General features: G+C 40.0%; 1 long non-coding RNA gene across 2 annotated transcripts in view; it reads left to right on the top strand.

The window, feature by feature from the left end:
• Positions 1-15,904, top strand: part of LOC123852571 (uncharacterized) — a 455,546-nt gene that overhangs the window by 425,660 nt on the left and 13,982 nt on the right. The window contains exons 5-8 of one of the 2 annotated variants that reach the window (XR_010407436.1): positions 7,433-7,536; positions 7,622-7,731; positions 7,906-7,958; positions 10,065-10,186. This is a non-coding gene — a long non-coding RNA (uncharacterized LOC123852571). Of the gene's footprint in view, positions 1-7,432; positions 7,537-7,621; positions 7,732-7,867; positions 7,959-10,064; positions 10,187-15,904 lie in introns of both variants that reach the window. The other variant, XR_006792925.3, reaches the window with a different exon arrangement.

The following is a 15,904-nucleotide window of genomic DNA, read 5'->3' as shown; positions in this document are numbered from 1 at the left end:
TCCAAATTCCTTTTCATCAGCAGTTTATAGTCCTCTTTAAAAGCTCCCTTTTACTAAACTCCTTTCAGAGTTACAATTTTCCCTCTTAATATTATGATATATGAACATTTGAATACTTTTTTCCCCTGTTCTTCAAAATTCATGCTTCAATTGGCAACTTCTTGTACCTTTATACTTTCTTCTCTCTTTTCTCTTTTTCTTCCTTTGATGACTTTTTCTGAAACACACTGCTGAAAATCTTTCCCATTTCTCTAAACGGTGTTAAGCTGTAAATGGTACCAATTCCACAATTTGCTTGTCTCATTCTTTGCTCTAAGGAATATGACAGACAGAAAGGGGAGGCTGAGAAAGCTTAGAGTTTCACCAGGAGAAACCCAACAAATAACACTTTAAGAAGAGCGAATGATCGGGCGCCTGTGTGGCTCAGTTGGTTAAGCGACTGCCTTCGGCTCAGGTCATGATCCTGGAGTCCCGGGATCGAGTCCCGCATCGGGCTCCCTGCTCAGCGGGGAGTCTGCTTCTCCCTCTGACCCTCCCCCCTCTCATGTGCTCTCTCTCTCCTCTCATCCTCTCTCTCAAATGAATAAATAAAATCTTAAAAAAAAAAAAAGAAGAGCGAATGATCAATGTTAAAATATGTGGCGCTGAAAATAAATATTTTGAGGGTTATAAAGATTAATGTCCTTCAGTACTAGACACACAGAAGTTCAAAGAACACTTAGGTTCTTCCAACCCCAATACTTACCGTACTTATCGTTTTGATTGATTAAGGTCATTTTCCTTCACAAAATCCTAAAATATCTATAAAGCAAACAAACAACCTAACAAGGGAATGTCAACAGGCATAAAGGGATTCTAAAAGGTTTTATCTTTAAATTGTAACCTGAGCTGATGTTAGGGGAACTTCTAAGAGTTACAAATGTGGTTTCCTAGGAGTAGTATTAGCCAATTGCTGGAGGCATGCTGTTCGGTCTGTTTGCACAAGAGATCATAAAAATTGCACATGGCTCAGCATGGCATCTGCTGAAGGATAAGAAGGTTTTTTTTCCTTCCATTATCCTAAAGAGATACCTCTGGCATTAAAACTCACATTAATCATTTACTCGTGGTTCAATTATTTTAGTTATTTCTGATTTAGATAAAGACCTTAATAATATGTTTCTATTGTACATGCCTAATTTTGTTTTTATTTGTTCTAAAGAGTAAGCTTTCAATTTATTTTTTTTATTCATTTCACCATTAATGAATGCTCTATCATCTAGGATTATTGGCACTACCCATCCAATTGTCCATGGTGGGAAACCTGGACTCATCCTTGCTTAAAACTTATTTACTAAATCTTATAATTTTTTTCATCAAACTTCTTCATTAAGCAACATCTGAATGTGAGTAATCCACTGGGTACTGTATATCATCTATAAATTTTGCCAGTTGACACCCTCCTGATTTAATAGTTCTGTCTTCAGGGCCTACAGTGTGATGCCATCAAAATCCCTCTCCTGCTGATCTAGCCACATCAGGTTCTGTGCTCACCAGTTGTAGAAGCCAATTCCCTTCACAGTCAGCAGGTTCTTTATCAACTTTTGCCTTCATGAGAAAATTGGTGAGTCATGACTGTCTAAACCTGTTCTGCTCAAGTGGTATTGGGTAACCAGCAGTCATAGAACCATTCAGTTTTAGATTTCAAAGATAATTGCATTTTGTTTTGATCCTGAGGACTGCATGGAAGAAACTCCATAACGAAGCTTTTTCTTGGATGAAGCAGGATAAAGAATTAAAGGAAAATATCCTAATTTGATCATATTCCTTATGAGCTTTAACACTATTTGTTCATAAGAGATCTGTGTTTTAAGAGACAAATTTCTTCTCAGAATTTTAAGGTGTCAGGGGCTTTTTTGTTGTGATGGTTGTGGTCTTTTTCTTGTTCTATGACTGGACAATGTACCTTTGGTAGATGTAAGGGTGGGCTGATGACAGTGATTTTAGTTAATAACAGTAGGAAAGTGTCTAAGACACCTGGATTGCAAACTCTAAGTTTATGACTTTCAATCTTCATTTGACTCATTCAAAGGAGACGTCTGTCTGGTTGGTGCAAATACTGAGGAAAGAGCACGGGTTTTGTGTTCCAGATATATATAGATTAAAATTAAGATTCAGCCACTAACTCTGAATTAGCCTCACACAAAAAAGTGGATACTCAAACCTGTATTTCAGGGCTATACAGGGACAAGTGCACAATAAGAACTCAAGTGTAGACGTCATTATCATTATTATGATTTCTCCTTTTGCATAATTCTACCAATAAAAAGCCTGAGAATTCATCAGAAGGTTAATCTGGATTTGGAATCTCTTATACTCAGAAATCATAAGGCTCAAAAACGTGAGGTAGGGATTTACTGATGCATAATCATCATAAGACCTAAAAAGGAGAATTTAATTTTTATAGGCTACTTTTTTAAAGCTAGTCGTTGGGTCCCATTATTTGATAATCACAGTTCAATACTGTTCAGTCGTAGCCCATCAGGTTTACTCTTTCACATATGTATTTCATGCTATGTGTCAGACACCATTTTGGTCATTGAGAAATGTTTAGGACCAACTTTACTTTCACTTCAAATGAAAATTTTCCTAGAGATTACTAGTTATTCTTATTTAATTATTATCTCTTCTCTGTTTACCACTCCCAAGGATGAAGAAGTGAAGATTACAAATGATAATTTCCCCACTAAATATGCACTCTCTTAGACTAACTGTTTAAAAAACTGGGATGGAGAAACTGGTAGATCAGGAGGATCAAACCAGAGAGAAGAGCTCTCTGAACATGTAATGGCTTCTGTGGTTCAAAACACTCAAGTCTGGCTACCTTCTGGGAGAAGGTTTTAGACAGATAATAAATTGAAATGTACCTCATCTAGGGAATCTGCAAGACTGACTTTCCCCTTTCCTTTGGTTGATAAAGCCTAGAAAAGTTATCAAGAGAACTTTCTCTCAAAGGAAGCAATACTTTTTAACAGATAGACATTCAGATGTCCAAGGGAATGGGCCTTGACCTAGCTGTTGGGGCACATAATATCTGCAGACTTGGGCACCACTTCTGTTCAAAGTTTGGCCCTGTGTGAGCAACTTCTCTGGCCTTATAGCTCTGCCATTTTGGAGAGCCTTGGAGACATGACGTAAGGCACAGGAAGAAGAAGAAAAGTTAACCTGCAGTTTTTAAAATCCTTCCCTAAGATGTATACCCCAACCTTGCACAGCTATTTATTTCTAATTAACTTGTTAATAAAGAGACGTTCTCTACCTTTTAACAAAATTTGACCCAACAATCAACTGATATCCTATCTAGACTTGACTCCCGCTTCTACCCCCCCCAAAAAAGTCTGTCGAGAGCTTCCAGATATAACATTTTGCCTGGTGAACAGAAACACTTTAACCATAACTGCAGTTCTGTTGACTATTATCAGTGAAATGGAGCTCATCAAGAAAATGGTGAGCATCCATGAAAACTTTCTGCTGTATATTCATTCACGGATTCATCTAAAAGAAAATTTCAGAGCAGTGGTAGGTAAATGAAAGGCTCTAGAAATATACAGATGACTCAGGTCTCATTATCCTGGAAGTTAGACATGTCAGTGAGGATTCACATTATGGAGTTGCATGTCTAGTAGAACATTATCTAAGCTCAAAGGAATGAGAGATTTCTCTTGGAGGAACCAGGATGGCTTTGTAAGTATCACTTCCCACTGTGAGCCTAGACTGAGGAGTTGCCCCAGGAATCTGGAACTTGGAGCTTTATCCAGGGATGTGAAGTGTTTGCAGCACACAAAGACTCCTGCTTCACTACACACCCTTAGCCATGAGCCCTGGCAGGGAGTGCTGTCTGCTTGAAAGAAAGGACGACATGGAACCGGGCAACCCTAAGGTCTCTAAATTGGCTGTTCCCTCTAGGCAACTTTTGCTAATTCACATAAGGGTAAGCTGATGCCCTCTTGGAGAAGCAGTATGTTTTACAAAGAGGAATAATCCAAAAGGCTACCTTCTCCTTGGGGAGAAGCAAAATCAAAAGCCAGCAGACTCTTTACATGAATTTCCGTCTCAAAGAAAAAAAGACTCCAGATGCCAGGCACTGAAATTGAAACCAGATAGAAACACAAAGATTTGAAGTTGGGTGTAGAAAGCAGAAGGAATATATTTCCTGAATGGACCATTGACCTACAATGAATATAATGGGTATAAGTGGCCTTGTTTGTGGGTGTGATGAGAAGGGGGGACAGGTGTCAAAGAGGGGGTGAATTTGAGCTGTATGACGGAAGAAGAAAATGAGGAACAGGAATTCCAGGCATAGGGACCAACCCTGCAAAAACTCCAAAGGGTGGAAGGCCATGGAGTGGTAAGACCACATCAAGACTTCTGGAGCAGCTGTGACATAGAGTGCATGGGTGATGAGGGTCAGGAGCTCAGGAGCAAACATCGAAAGGGAAAGGAAGGCCAGCTCTCAAAGACAATGCACACACAATCACCAGGACAACAATTTCCTCTTCGAGGGAACTATTTGCGCACTTGAGTGCTTCCTTTTATTAAATAATTGGATCTGTACACCAAATTAGCTTCCCTTTTTGCTTTGGTTGTCACAAAGCTCTGGGCTCTGTTGTAGACCAACCACGGCTTGGTGCACCACATCTTATTAGTGGGATCTTGTGCTGTTACCCTTGACCTAATGTGATTGCAAGGCACCCATTGTCCTGTGTATTGAGCCACCATAAATCCCTTTAAAAAAATCGTCAAAATATGAGTGCTTCATAGAAATAATATATAATAATGTCTTCTATTTAACAAACAATCGGTAAGTGTTTCCTGAACACCTCTGATAGTTGGTTCTATCATTTGGAGAGTGAGAAGCACAAGATTAATTTCATCTTCGATTATTAGTTTGTAATCTCTTTGAGAATATAAGTCATGTGCAGATAACATAAAAAGGAGTAGTACAAGCATATGCAGGATTAATATTTTATCTGTTTTCACTGCTACAGGGGTCCTTGCAATAAAAACATTGCAATACTTCTTCTTTGGGTGATTTAAGAACTCCACTGAGATTTCCACTTGCTACTCAGACCCCTTGAAATCTCCCCTAAGGCCCCCCAACCCCTGGCACCACAATCTAGCAGCCGAGGAGCTAGTGCTGGGCACAGCAGGGACCTCTGCCCAGGGACTGGGGCAACTTGGCTCTGCTGGGGTGGGGCCCGCACCCTGGCTTATATTAAATATTTTGAACATCACCCCTGAGTTGGTATTAGGTGCTAAATAATCTGTCTTAATGAGATCATTGCTATAAATAATAATAGTTACTATTAGCCAGTCACTTACTATGTTCCAATTTAACAATTATAATTACCCATTCAGGGAGTCCTTTTTAATCCCATTTTACAAACGAGGCAACGGGTGCAGGGAGTATAAGTAACTCGAGCCACGGAGAAAGCCTCGTTAGCAGAGAAGTCAATTCTCCAACCCTGGTCAGTCAGATTCCGCATTTGGAAAAGGCTTTGTCATCCTGCATGGGATGGCCAGTGGGAGAAGCAGCAGGAAAAAGTGAAGGGGGAGGGCATTCCTGGTTGGAAGGAAGGGGGGCATCAAGGCATGTTAGGCAGGCAGATGAATCTTCACATGTTGTTCTGGATTCTTTCATTTTCAGTTAAACACCCTGTAAGTTGCATCCACTTCTTTCTTTCTTTTTTTTAGGTCACTAATATACTTCATAGTAAGTTCAGCTACCACAGAGTAAATTGGGCCTTCTTGGCCCCAAAGGGCACCATCTGGTTTATAAAACAACAGTGTATGCCCTCTGGATAGTTTTCCCTTAGGAAATTCCTCCTTATCTGCTGTCTGGTTACGAACTTAGGGATAATTTTCAGACTTTCTATTCTAATCATTTTGTACTGTGGTTGTTCGGTTTATTTTGCTTAATTTATGAAGGAAGAAAATACCTCTTGTAAAATATACACAGGTTTAGTCTAGCAGTAAAAAAACTTCCTCAGATTTCCAGGGCAGGAATAAGTCAATCCTCCACAGTTAAGGAAAGATTTGAGCAATTCAGAGAATAATTGAGAAAGGATTAATTGGAGACCCATTGTGGAAGTGAAGAGGTTTGAAACAGAAGGAAGAATCAAAGGGAAAGGAGATGCTCTTTTTGGTGATTGTTTCCTACTCTTATTTTTTCTTCTCTGGTAGTTTAAGCTTTAGGCATAATGGTAAGGCTGGGAAAACTTTGGGGGCAAGTAGGGGAGGGGGTGTCAGGGGTCTACAATTTCAAAATAAGGATTCATCCTATTGAAGGGCAGAGATGAAAAAGGTCTTCACCAGTGGCATTCAGTCCTGTGGTTTCATAAGGGTCCCTGGTGATTCTAAACACACTCCCCCACCCCATTTCCAACATCCGGGGAAATGGCCGGTCTGCGCCTTCTGGAAATGTTACTGTCCTCTATTCACTCACTACCTTTGGTGGCCACAGTTTGTTCTTTCTCACTCTGATGTGAAAAATCCCAAAACTCTCCCGTCCTCCATCTCTCATTGCCACCCACCAGGCCTTATGTCAGTCCAGAGTCCCAAACAACATCATTAGAGGGGAGGAAAAAAACCCTGTACAGATTGGCTGGCTCCCTGGCCTGGGCTGGTTCAGGCAGCTCTTGGCTTAGATACCCTGCTTTCCAAACACAATCTGTTTTCAAGATTCCTGGGCAATTTCAGGTCCAAGAGGGGGGTTTGGTCTTAAGTTCACCAAACTCCGTCTCTTCTCTGTTATACTCCTCTCAGGCGTAATGAGACCCATTTGCCCAGACTCAGTTTTCAGGCTTATGTGACTAAGCCATGTTCTTGGCGCTGGAAGGATTTCCTGCCCTCTCCTGGCTCAGTGTTGTTTTCTTTCTTTCATAACTTTGCTCTGCCAATGGGCCAAGCATGACTCCATTCGATTCTACCCTGGAGGATTTTGGAAGTGGAAAACTACAGAAGATGCTGAGTGGCCACATTTAAAAAGGACGGTGCTCTTAATAGGACATAAAGACAGAAGCTCAGAATGTGGGCCAAAACCTTACCTTTGCAGGTCCCACCAGAGCACCCAATTCTGTGTAGTGTGGATCCTGCTGCTGGCAAAGTGCCAGAAAGTGTGGCGCGGGGGGGGGGGGGGGGGCAGGAATGCAGAAAGGTTTCTGAAGCACTCTGAAACAGATTGATTATCTATATGAGAAGTGTTGCTTCACTGTGTGTGTGTATGTGTGTGTGTGTGTGTGTGTTTATCCTAAGTGAAGAACTACCTTACAGCTTACTCTCTAGTTCTAAGAGTAATAGACAATTCACTTCTTTTTCAGTGTTTTTGAATATGTTTTTAATATGTCCTTGGGTTATCCTTGGAACATCATTTCCTTGTTCTTCTGTGACACAGAGATGCCCTCAGAGGAGGTAGGAGCCCCATTTGTCCCCACTCCGAACGGCCCTGAGATGCCATTTTTGGCCTCTCTCTGATCAGCAGTTCTAACAGTTCTCAAGGTAAGGGGAGCTCCATTTTTAATCTTGGAAAACTTGTTTTCCTTGCAAGTCAACTTCTTTTTTACACCCTTCTCATTATTTTCAGGACAATGGCTGTGTTCAGAATGATTAAGGTTTCCAGAAGTCAGACCTTCAGACAAGTGGAGATTCCCAGAATTCTGGATTCCAAAAATGATGTTATGGCAATGTTCTAAAGTAAGAGAGTTACTAAAATAGTAAATATAATTTATAAATACACCTTGTTGGTTATTAGGCCAATTATTTTTCATTATTATTAATTGCTTATAATTACTATCAATTACTTAAATTAGTTCATTTGATCTTCACACAGTCCTTTGAGATACATATTCTTTCATCTCCATATAATAGATGAAGTAGCTGAAGCTCAAGAGGATCAAAACATGTTTTAAGTCATGGAGCTGGTAAGTAATGATGCTTTGATTTAAGCCCAGGTCAGCTGGACCCCAACTACCCTCATCTTAACCACTTGCATAGAAGCCTAAATTTCAAATATGACTTATTTTCAAAATATATTATAAATAAAATATGTAAAATCATATAAAATACATATTTTATATTTTTATGAAATTTTAATGTTTTTGAAAAAATTAAAGATTAATTACAGGCAAAAAAAGCACTTACCTTTTTTTTAAAAAAGTTTTATTTATTTATTTGAGATAGAGAGCTAGCGAAAGAGAGCACAAACAGGGGGGAGGGGCAGAGGGAGAAGGGAGAAGCAGGCTCCCTGCTGAGCAGGGAGCTGGACTCAGGGCTCTTCAGGCTCCACCCCAGGACCCTGGGATCTTGACCGGAGGAGAAGGCAGACACTTAACCGACTCAGCCACCCAGGTGCCCCACTTAGCTTAGCTTTTTATCAGCTACTCAGTGGTGAGTTAAAGATCAGTTAGAAACCATTGGTTTAAGTGGACATATCAGAACTCTAGTCCAGGGAATGCATAATAGTTTCAGTTCCCCTACTTTGACCCGTGGAGTCAGTCTGGTTTGGAGTGCTGGGTTGAGAGAGACTCTGGGCCGTTGCTGGGTTAGCAGAAGAAAAACACACTTTAGAACTATCTGCTGTGATCTCATTCGGATAATGATTTGAACAGTCTATTTTAAAAAATCATGAGACATCAGGGAAATTTGAACACTGAATATTTGATGATATTAAGGAATTGTTAATGTTTTAGATATGGTAATAGTGTTGTGGTGATGTGTTTGTGCTTGTTTCTTTCAGAAACACATTCTAAAATATTTACAGATGAAATGCTATGATGTTGTAGATTTGCTTCAAAGTGATTAGGGTGTGGGGGAGGGTTGGGAAATGATGCTAGAAAAGGAAACAGGTGGAGGTATAGAGAAAACCAGATTGGCCCTGAGTTGATAACTGTTGAGGAATCATTAACATAGTCTTTCTTGCATATGCTTCAATTTTTCCATAATACAAAATTTGTTTTTGGAAAGGTTAAATCAAAAATGTTTTTGAAGGAAGGTAAAAGACATATCTACCATGGACATGATGAGTGAGGTAAAGTTGGAAAGCTGGTGGAGAGGGCGAGGAGGTGCACTCCTGTGGACTAAGAGCTAGCTCTATGCTAGTCTCATAGAATTCTATAAATGAGAAAACAAGCTCAAAGCAGGAAGTGACTTGCTCAAAATACACTGCTAGAGAATAGAAGGGTTCAGCTTAGTGTCCAGGGACCTTCCCCCAGCAGCCTCTCCACCACACCCAGCCACACTCCGTTGGTACCATATTTCAGAGTCAGAGAATAAAAAATATTGAAGTACTCTTTATGTTCTTCTGGATCCAAAGTATCCAAAAGAATTGTGTGAACAATTCAATGTCAACTAACCAGAAAGGGCTTTTTAAAAAATAGTTTAATTGTATTTTAATTGAGGTTTCGTAAACTGTAGTTTAATTTTGAGCTGACTATAGATTAGCATACAGTTGTAAGAAATGATAGAGAGATCCTGTGTACCTTTTACTCAGTTTCCCTCAATGGTAACACCTCGCATAACAGTAATAGAATACCACAACCAGGAAATGGGCATTGATACAATCCACCAGTCTTATTTGGATGTCCCTGGTCTTCCGTGCACTAATGTGTGTGTGTATGTGTGTGTTTCTTTCCATGCCTTCTATCACATGTGTAGACTACTGTAATCACCACCATAGCCAAGACATATAAGTGTTCCATCACCACTGAGATCCTTACAAAGGGGTGTTTTAATAGATTACTACCACTGAGCATAAAATGTATAACTAAAAAAAAAAAAATTACTGCCAACCCATAAATCCTTTATTTTCTACCTGGATAGGGACTTGAGCAAGGAAGAGAATCAGGCTAACTAAAAATGGAATCTGAATAAAAGAAACTCAAGTAAATTAGTGCAGGTACATAAATGGCAAAGGAGCCCATTTTTAAAAGTCAAGAATATTTTTAAGAGACTATTTTATAAAGCTGTATATAATAATAAAACCCAACTTTCACACATTCAGATAACCAGATTTTTTTCTTCTCTTTTAGTAAATGACTTAACTTCTCTCAGATGGAGTTTTTCATCTGTAAAATGTGGATAATTATACCTATTTATGGAGCAACTTGTGAAGATGGAATAAAATAATATATAAAAAAGCACTCAAGAAATGGTAAAGTACTACTGCTACTAAAAGTCTTGTGATGATTTCCATGAAGAGAACACAAATGATAATTAGGCTGACATCAAGAATTTATTTTGGAAGAGAATCTTCCAGGATATACCATGCAGCCAGTCCTAGTTTATCCAATCTACTACACATCCTGTTCCTATAGGCCCATAAAACTGTCACGGTGCTCTTTATGCTAATTCAGAGAAGCTGAACAATTCTGAAACATCTTGTGTCTCATCCAGGGAAGAGCCCACTGGGGGTTTTCAAATTTGGGGAGATAGACAAGATCTTAATCCAATTGGTAAATGACTGTGTTGACACCCAGAAATATAAAGTGACTTTTGAACGTGTTATTGATATTTTACTCTAGTCTAACGTTGTGACGTAATCTCTCAGACATATAGTGATTGCAAGTTTGCACTTTGGTATTTGATTCACTGGGACATGAGATGCCTTAAGAAATTGGTGCCCCCAGAGAGGGGGCAATGTGGGGAAGTTTGGAAGGATTGAGATCATGAACCAAAAGCCATGGATACTGGAACAGGCCCTGCAACTAAAGGCAAATCACTTCACTTCTTTCAGGCCCCTGAATAGCTCAAGGGGTTAACCCATCAAACTCCTTTGATGCCTCCATTTCTCCATTTCTTTTGAGTATTTAAGCTCTCTTTGGCTGATGTGACATATCTTCAGCTCTCAGGAAAGTGGAAACATCAAATCAAACATGCTTCTTGTGCAAGAAGGAAGGTCCACTTTTAGGACAATTCATTAGTCATCAGAATTATTTTTATTCCTACCGTGTAAAGATATTTCAGTTTTTAAAACAAGTATTATGAAGCCCTCTCTTCTCAAATACCTCCAAACAGAAACCACCCTGGAAGGATCAGATCTTAAAGAAAATTTTGGAAGTGGTGGCCTTGCCTGATAGGCTCTATTTAAACACTACTTGTAGTATTAAATGCCAAATCCTCAGCTCTATGCACTGCTTCATTAGTTATTAATGAGGCAACATATTTGTTCAAAATTTATGACTGTTGATTTGCTCCCATCACTGTATGAAATATTAACATAGCATTTGTACTTGCAACCATTTGCAGACATTAGATTGTATATTTGCATATTCATGAACACTCATAAATGTTTAAGGAGACAGCACAGAAAGCATGGGAGCTGTCAGACAGCCAGTAAAAAGGCATATTTACAGCGTTAATAAGTATTTGAGTTTATAGGCCAAAACGATGAGTAACAAATTAAGTGAATTTCTGGTTTGCCTATTGCAGAGAACTAGGGGTTTTATCATTTTTTTTAAAGCTTTGTAAACTTAAAATTCATTTCATAGATGCTGAATAAATGCTTATTGTTTAGTCACAAAAGCTACGGCCTCAGTGTAAAGAAATTCCTAAGAGTGTCAGGCTTTTAGAGATTACATTTGCAGTCTTGGTGATACATAGCCTTTCTGCCTTGGGCTTGCCTCTTATCAAAGTAATGTGAAAAGCAAAATGTGTCATATACTGAGGCAGAGTTATTTTTGATTTTAGTTCCATCGAGGAATTTGGACAAATAATATGCCCTGGTGTTGCATCATCAGCCAGTGTACTTGACCTAGTCTGTCAACCTATTAAAACTTGATCCTGGAGATTAAAACATTAAAGGATGGAGCATTAATGGACAATAAGAGGGATAGGCATCCAGCTGACAAACACCTGACTTACAAATAATCCATTTATACAAATTGCCACTAACGTCCCACCAACCTATTCTAATACAAGGAATATCACCCTTTGCATGGTGAAAAACCTAAGAACTTTTGGAAATTTTATGAGTTGATAATGGGAAAAATGTTAAATTGGATCCCTACCTCACACCATACACAAAAGTCAATTCCAAGTATATTGATGAAATATATCTAGATGAAAGGAATAACTATAAAGTTTATATTATACAAAACCAATATAGGAAAATATCCATGTGACCTCAGGGCAGGGAAAAAGCAATCACCTCATCTTATGAACACTGCCGCTACCTGGGTCATATCATTGTTAAATATCTCAAATATCACCTCTAGGTAAATGGATGTGTGAGTTCACCTTATCCTTGTACCATCAGGAAAAAGGATTATGGATTAGCATGTGGGTCATAGTTGGCCTCTGTTGTGATGGCTTAATTGTTCTATTGGTCACTGCTAGCCCCACTGGCATTTCCTACTGAAATCTGGTAGATTTATGATCTGTTCCTTCTTGGCTCACCAAGGACCTGGTGGCCTTCTCAGGTGACCCTGTCCCAGTTCAACTTTTGCTCATCCTATTTGTCTCTGACATCTGAAAATAATTTTCATTTGATATTTAGACTAGGTAGCCTCCTCAGCAGGTTGTGGCAACAGAGCCACTTCACCAATCTCACCTGCAAGAAGCACCATCACCTTCCATCTGTGTCTCTCCATAGAGCCAACTGGAACTTGTAGATATTTTTGAAGGCATAGGAAACTAAGCAGAGTAGGGGACCTGATTATAGGGCACTAATTTCAACCTGCCCCCCTCCTAATCAGGCCATAGCAGCAATTTTACTGATTCATAGATGGTATGGAGAAGGTACGGGATGACTCTATGAAATGGTCTTCTCTTGGAATATCTAATAAGAAACAAGGATAAACTTCCTGCACTCAGAATTTTTGTGATTTATACTGAGGGGGGAGGGGGACCTGGGGGTAGGCCTGGCATATTTGTGTTTGAAATATTCTCTACATCTTTTTGTCTCCCTTCCCTTCCCCACTGTCATTTTGGACCAAGAGGGGTAGGCTTTTCTTTCCTTTTTCTGTGCCACAATAGCCTCCCCTACATCATATCCTCTCTTTCCAGAAACACATTTATTCTGCTCCTTTCCTTGGGGCCATGATGGCAGGAAAAGTACAATGAAAAAGACATTGACTTTCTGAGAAGGGAATAAATTCTAGACTCCCAGGCACACAGCCTTTGATGATTCAGTTGACAACACACACACACACACACATGCACACACACATACACCATTCACACACATATTTTAATTTCTACTAATCGGAAGAAATTCATTTATTAATTCAACATGTATTTGTTGTGACTCCCATGTAGGTACAGTGGTGTAGAAAGCAGAAAAATCTCCTTTTTAAGTGAAGTTATATTTTCTATTTCAAGAAAAGAAGTAATAAACAAATTAAATAAGTACTTAATATATCAGGTTATCATAAAATGCTAAGGAAAAATAAAGCAGGGTAAGAGCACAGAGATTGATAGACTGATGGAAAGAATGCTTTATTGGATATGGTGACCAAGGAAGTCCTCTCTTAAAAGATGATTTTTCTAGCAAGGGCCAGAATAAAGAGAGGGAATAAGCACAGTGGACATCTGGTGAAAGATCATTTGAGGCAGAGGAAATAATAAGTTAAGGGCCCTGAGGCAAGAGCATGCTGGGCATGTTTAAGGATTATTAAGGAGGCCACTGTAGCAAGAGGGAAAGAATGAGAGGGAGATGAGGTCAGGGAGATGGTGGCAGGACAAATCATAAGCTTAGATCACAATTTGGGCTTTATTCTGCATGATTTGAGAAGGCTTTGGAGGATTTCTAGCAGAAGAATGGTATGATCTAATTTAGATTTTCAAAGAATCCCTCTGGCTGATGTGATGGGAACAGACCATTGGGGGTCAGCGTGAAGGCTGAGCGGAGCCAGGAGGCTAATGGAATAATCCAGGTGAGACTGACTCAGACCTAGCACCTAGTTGCAGAGGTGGGGAGAAATTATGGCATTCTGAAGATGTTTCCAGGATAGAGCCAGTGGAATTTGGATGTGGAGTGTAAAAAGAGAGAGAGAGTCAAAATACTTCCAAGGTCTGTGACCTGAACAACTTGCGTAATGTTGAGACAAGGAAGACAGTGGGTGGAGCAGTTTGGAGATGAGGATCAGAGTTCAGTTTTGGACAGGTTTGAGATGCATATCTCAACCAAGGAGAGATGTTAAATAGGTGTCTGGATGTAAGACTCTGGAGTTCAGAGAGTAAGTCAAGAACAGAGCTGCAAATATGAGAGTCATTGGCATAGAGATGACGTATTACATTTAAAGCCATTGTACTGGATGAGATCACCTAGGGTGGGATTCTAGACTGAAGAGAAAATAGGGGTGGGCATTAATCCTTGGAGCCCTCTAATATTTAGAGGTCATGGATCTGAGAAGAATCCAGGAAAAGGAGACAAAGTGGTCATTGAGAAAAGAAGAGGACGAGCAGAATCGTGACATGAAGGAAGTGTTTCCAGGAGGAGAGAGTGTATGGAATGCAGCTGATCAGGGGAGTGGGAGGAGGCAGAATTGGCCATTGGCTTGGGATGTGGGAACCATTGGTGCCTGGTGAGGTAAGTGTCTGTGGGGCCTTAACATGATTCAACAGAGAAAGGGGAGGAAGAAAAAGCTTTAAGAGCAAGTGAATTTTGATAGAGATATTTTTAAGCCTTTACTCTATGGCCTAGTAAAATGGGTCCCTTTGAAGGGCAGAACAACATGGAGAAACCACTTTCTTTTCCTCCCTGAAAGGGCCTGCCCTGAGCGGTCTGGTGCAGAGAATACGAGTCCCTCAAGCTCCTCCAGCAGCAAGAAAGGAACTCAGCCTGCCCTGCCGAACCCTACTAATATGCTCAACAAGTGGAACTCATCTTTGTTAAATCAGTGCCTCTGTTATATCCTGTTCCCAGCTCCATCCTCCAGCCCCTCTGCTGATGTTCCAGAAGCATAGTCCAAGTTAAAATGGGCAGCCTGCCTGTGGGAGCGATGAGCAGGGGGAGACTGTAGCCTATTCGTGCAGTTTGGTAGATTGAGAAGACTGAGGGGCTGAGTGAGTGGCATAACTAATAAAGCTATTTATCTAACCCCACTTTCCCAGGAGCTCCACGGACCTTAAGGACATGAGCTCATTCCTTCTCCTTGCCGAGGTAGGGAGTCAGGCTCCTTGGGCTGTGTGTTACACATGAATAAAATATTGTGAGAAACCAAGGATCCATGGCAATCTCTGGGCCATGGGTGATTCAGCATAACAAAGTGGCCGAGGAGCCCACCAGGGCCAAGAAGCCACATTAGAGTATATAGCTTTGAGGGAGACAGGACAGGAGCATGTCACCATGCAATCTAAATACGAGTCTGTAAATGTGATACTGATCTGAACTTTGTATACCGGGCTCAGTACTGGGTTGTGTGAGGGTTTGCCCCTGGCTTTACATTCTGACTCTACTCAAGATGCTGATTTAATTTCTCTATGCCTCGATTTCTTCATCTGGAAAATGCAGAGTATTATGGAACCACTGGAGGATTCGGTGACATAGCACATGTAAAGGACTTAGAATAAAGCCTTGGCACAGAATAAGCACTCATTACTGACATTAGTTTAAACCGTTTTATATAAGAATAATTATTATTATTTAAAGAGAATAATAATAATATTAAATATATAAATAATTAGCCAATTAATTGATCCCTTTCTGGCTCATTCTATCAAGAGAGAAAATAAATATTCTATGAACCTTTGTCTACTTATAGAGATGGTGTTTGAGAAGGAAATAACCCTATCTAGGAATTTGGCATCACCAAATAGAAACCCATCATATTAGGGTCATTCTAGCTATTCTAAGAAGTAAAGCCCCATATTTCAGTGGCTTGACACACTAGCAGATGATTTCTTGATCATGTAATAGCACCAGGCAGGT

This window comes from Mirounga angustirostris, unplaced genomic scaffold, assembly GCF_029215605.1.
Source record: "Mirounga angustirostris isolate CCGP_5_RB_7025 unplaced genomic scaffold, mMirAng1.0.hap1 SCAF_14, whole genome shotgun sequence".
Lineage (NCBI taxonomy): Eukaryota > Metazoa > Chordata > Mammalia > Carnivora > Phocidae > Mirounga > Mirounga angustirostris.
The sequence above is the reverse complement of the archived record's forward strand: the minus strand, read 5'-3'. Positions and strand labels throughout refer to the sequence as shown.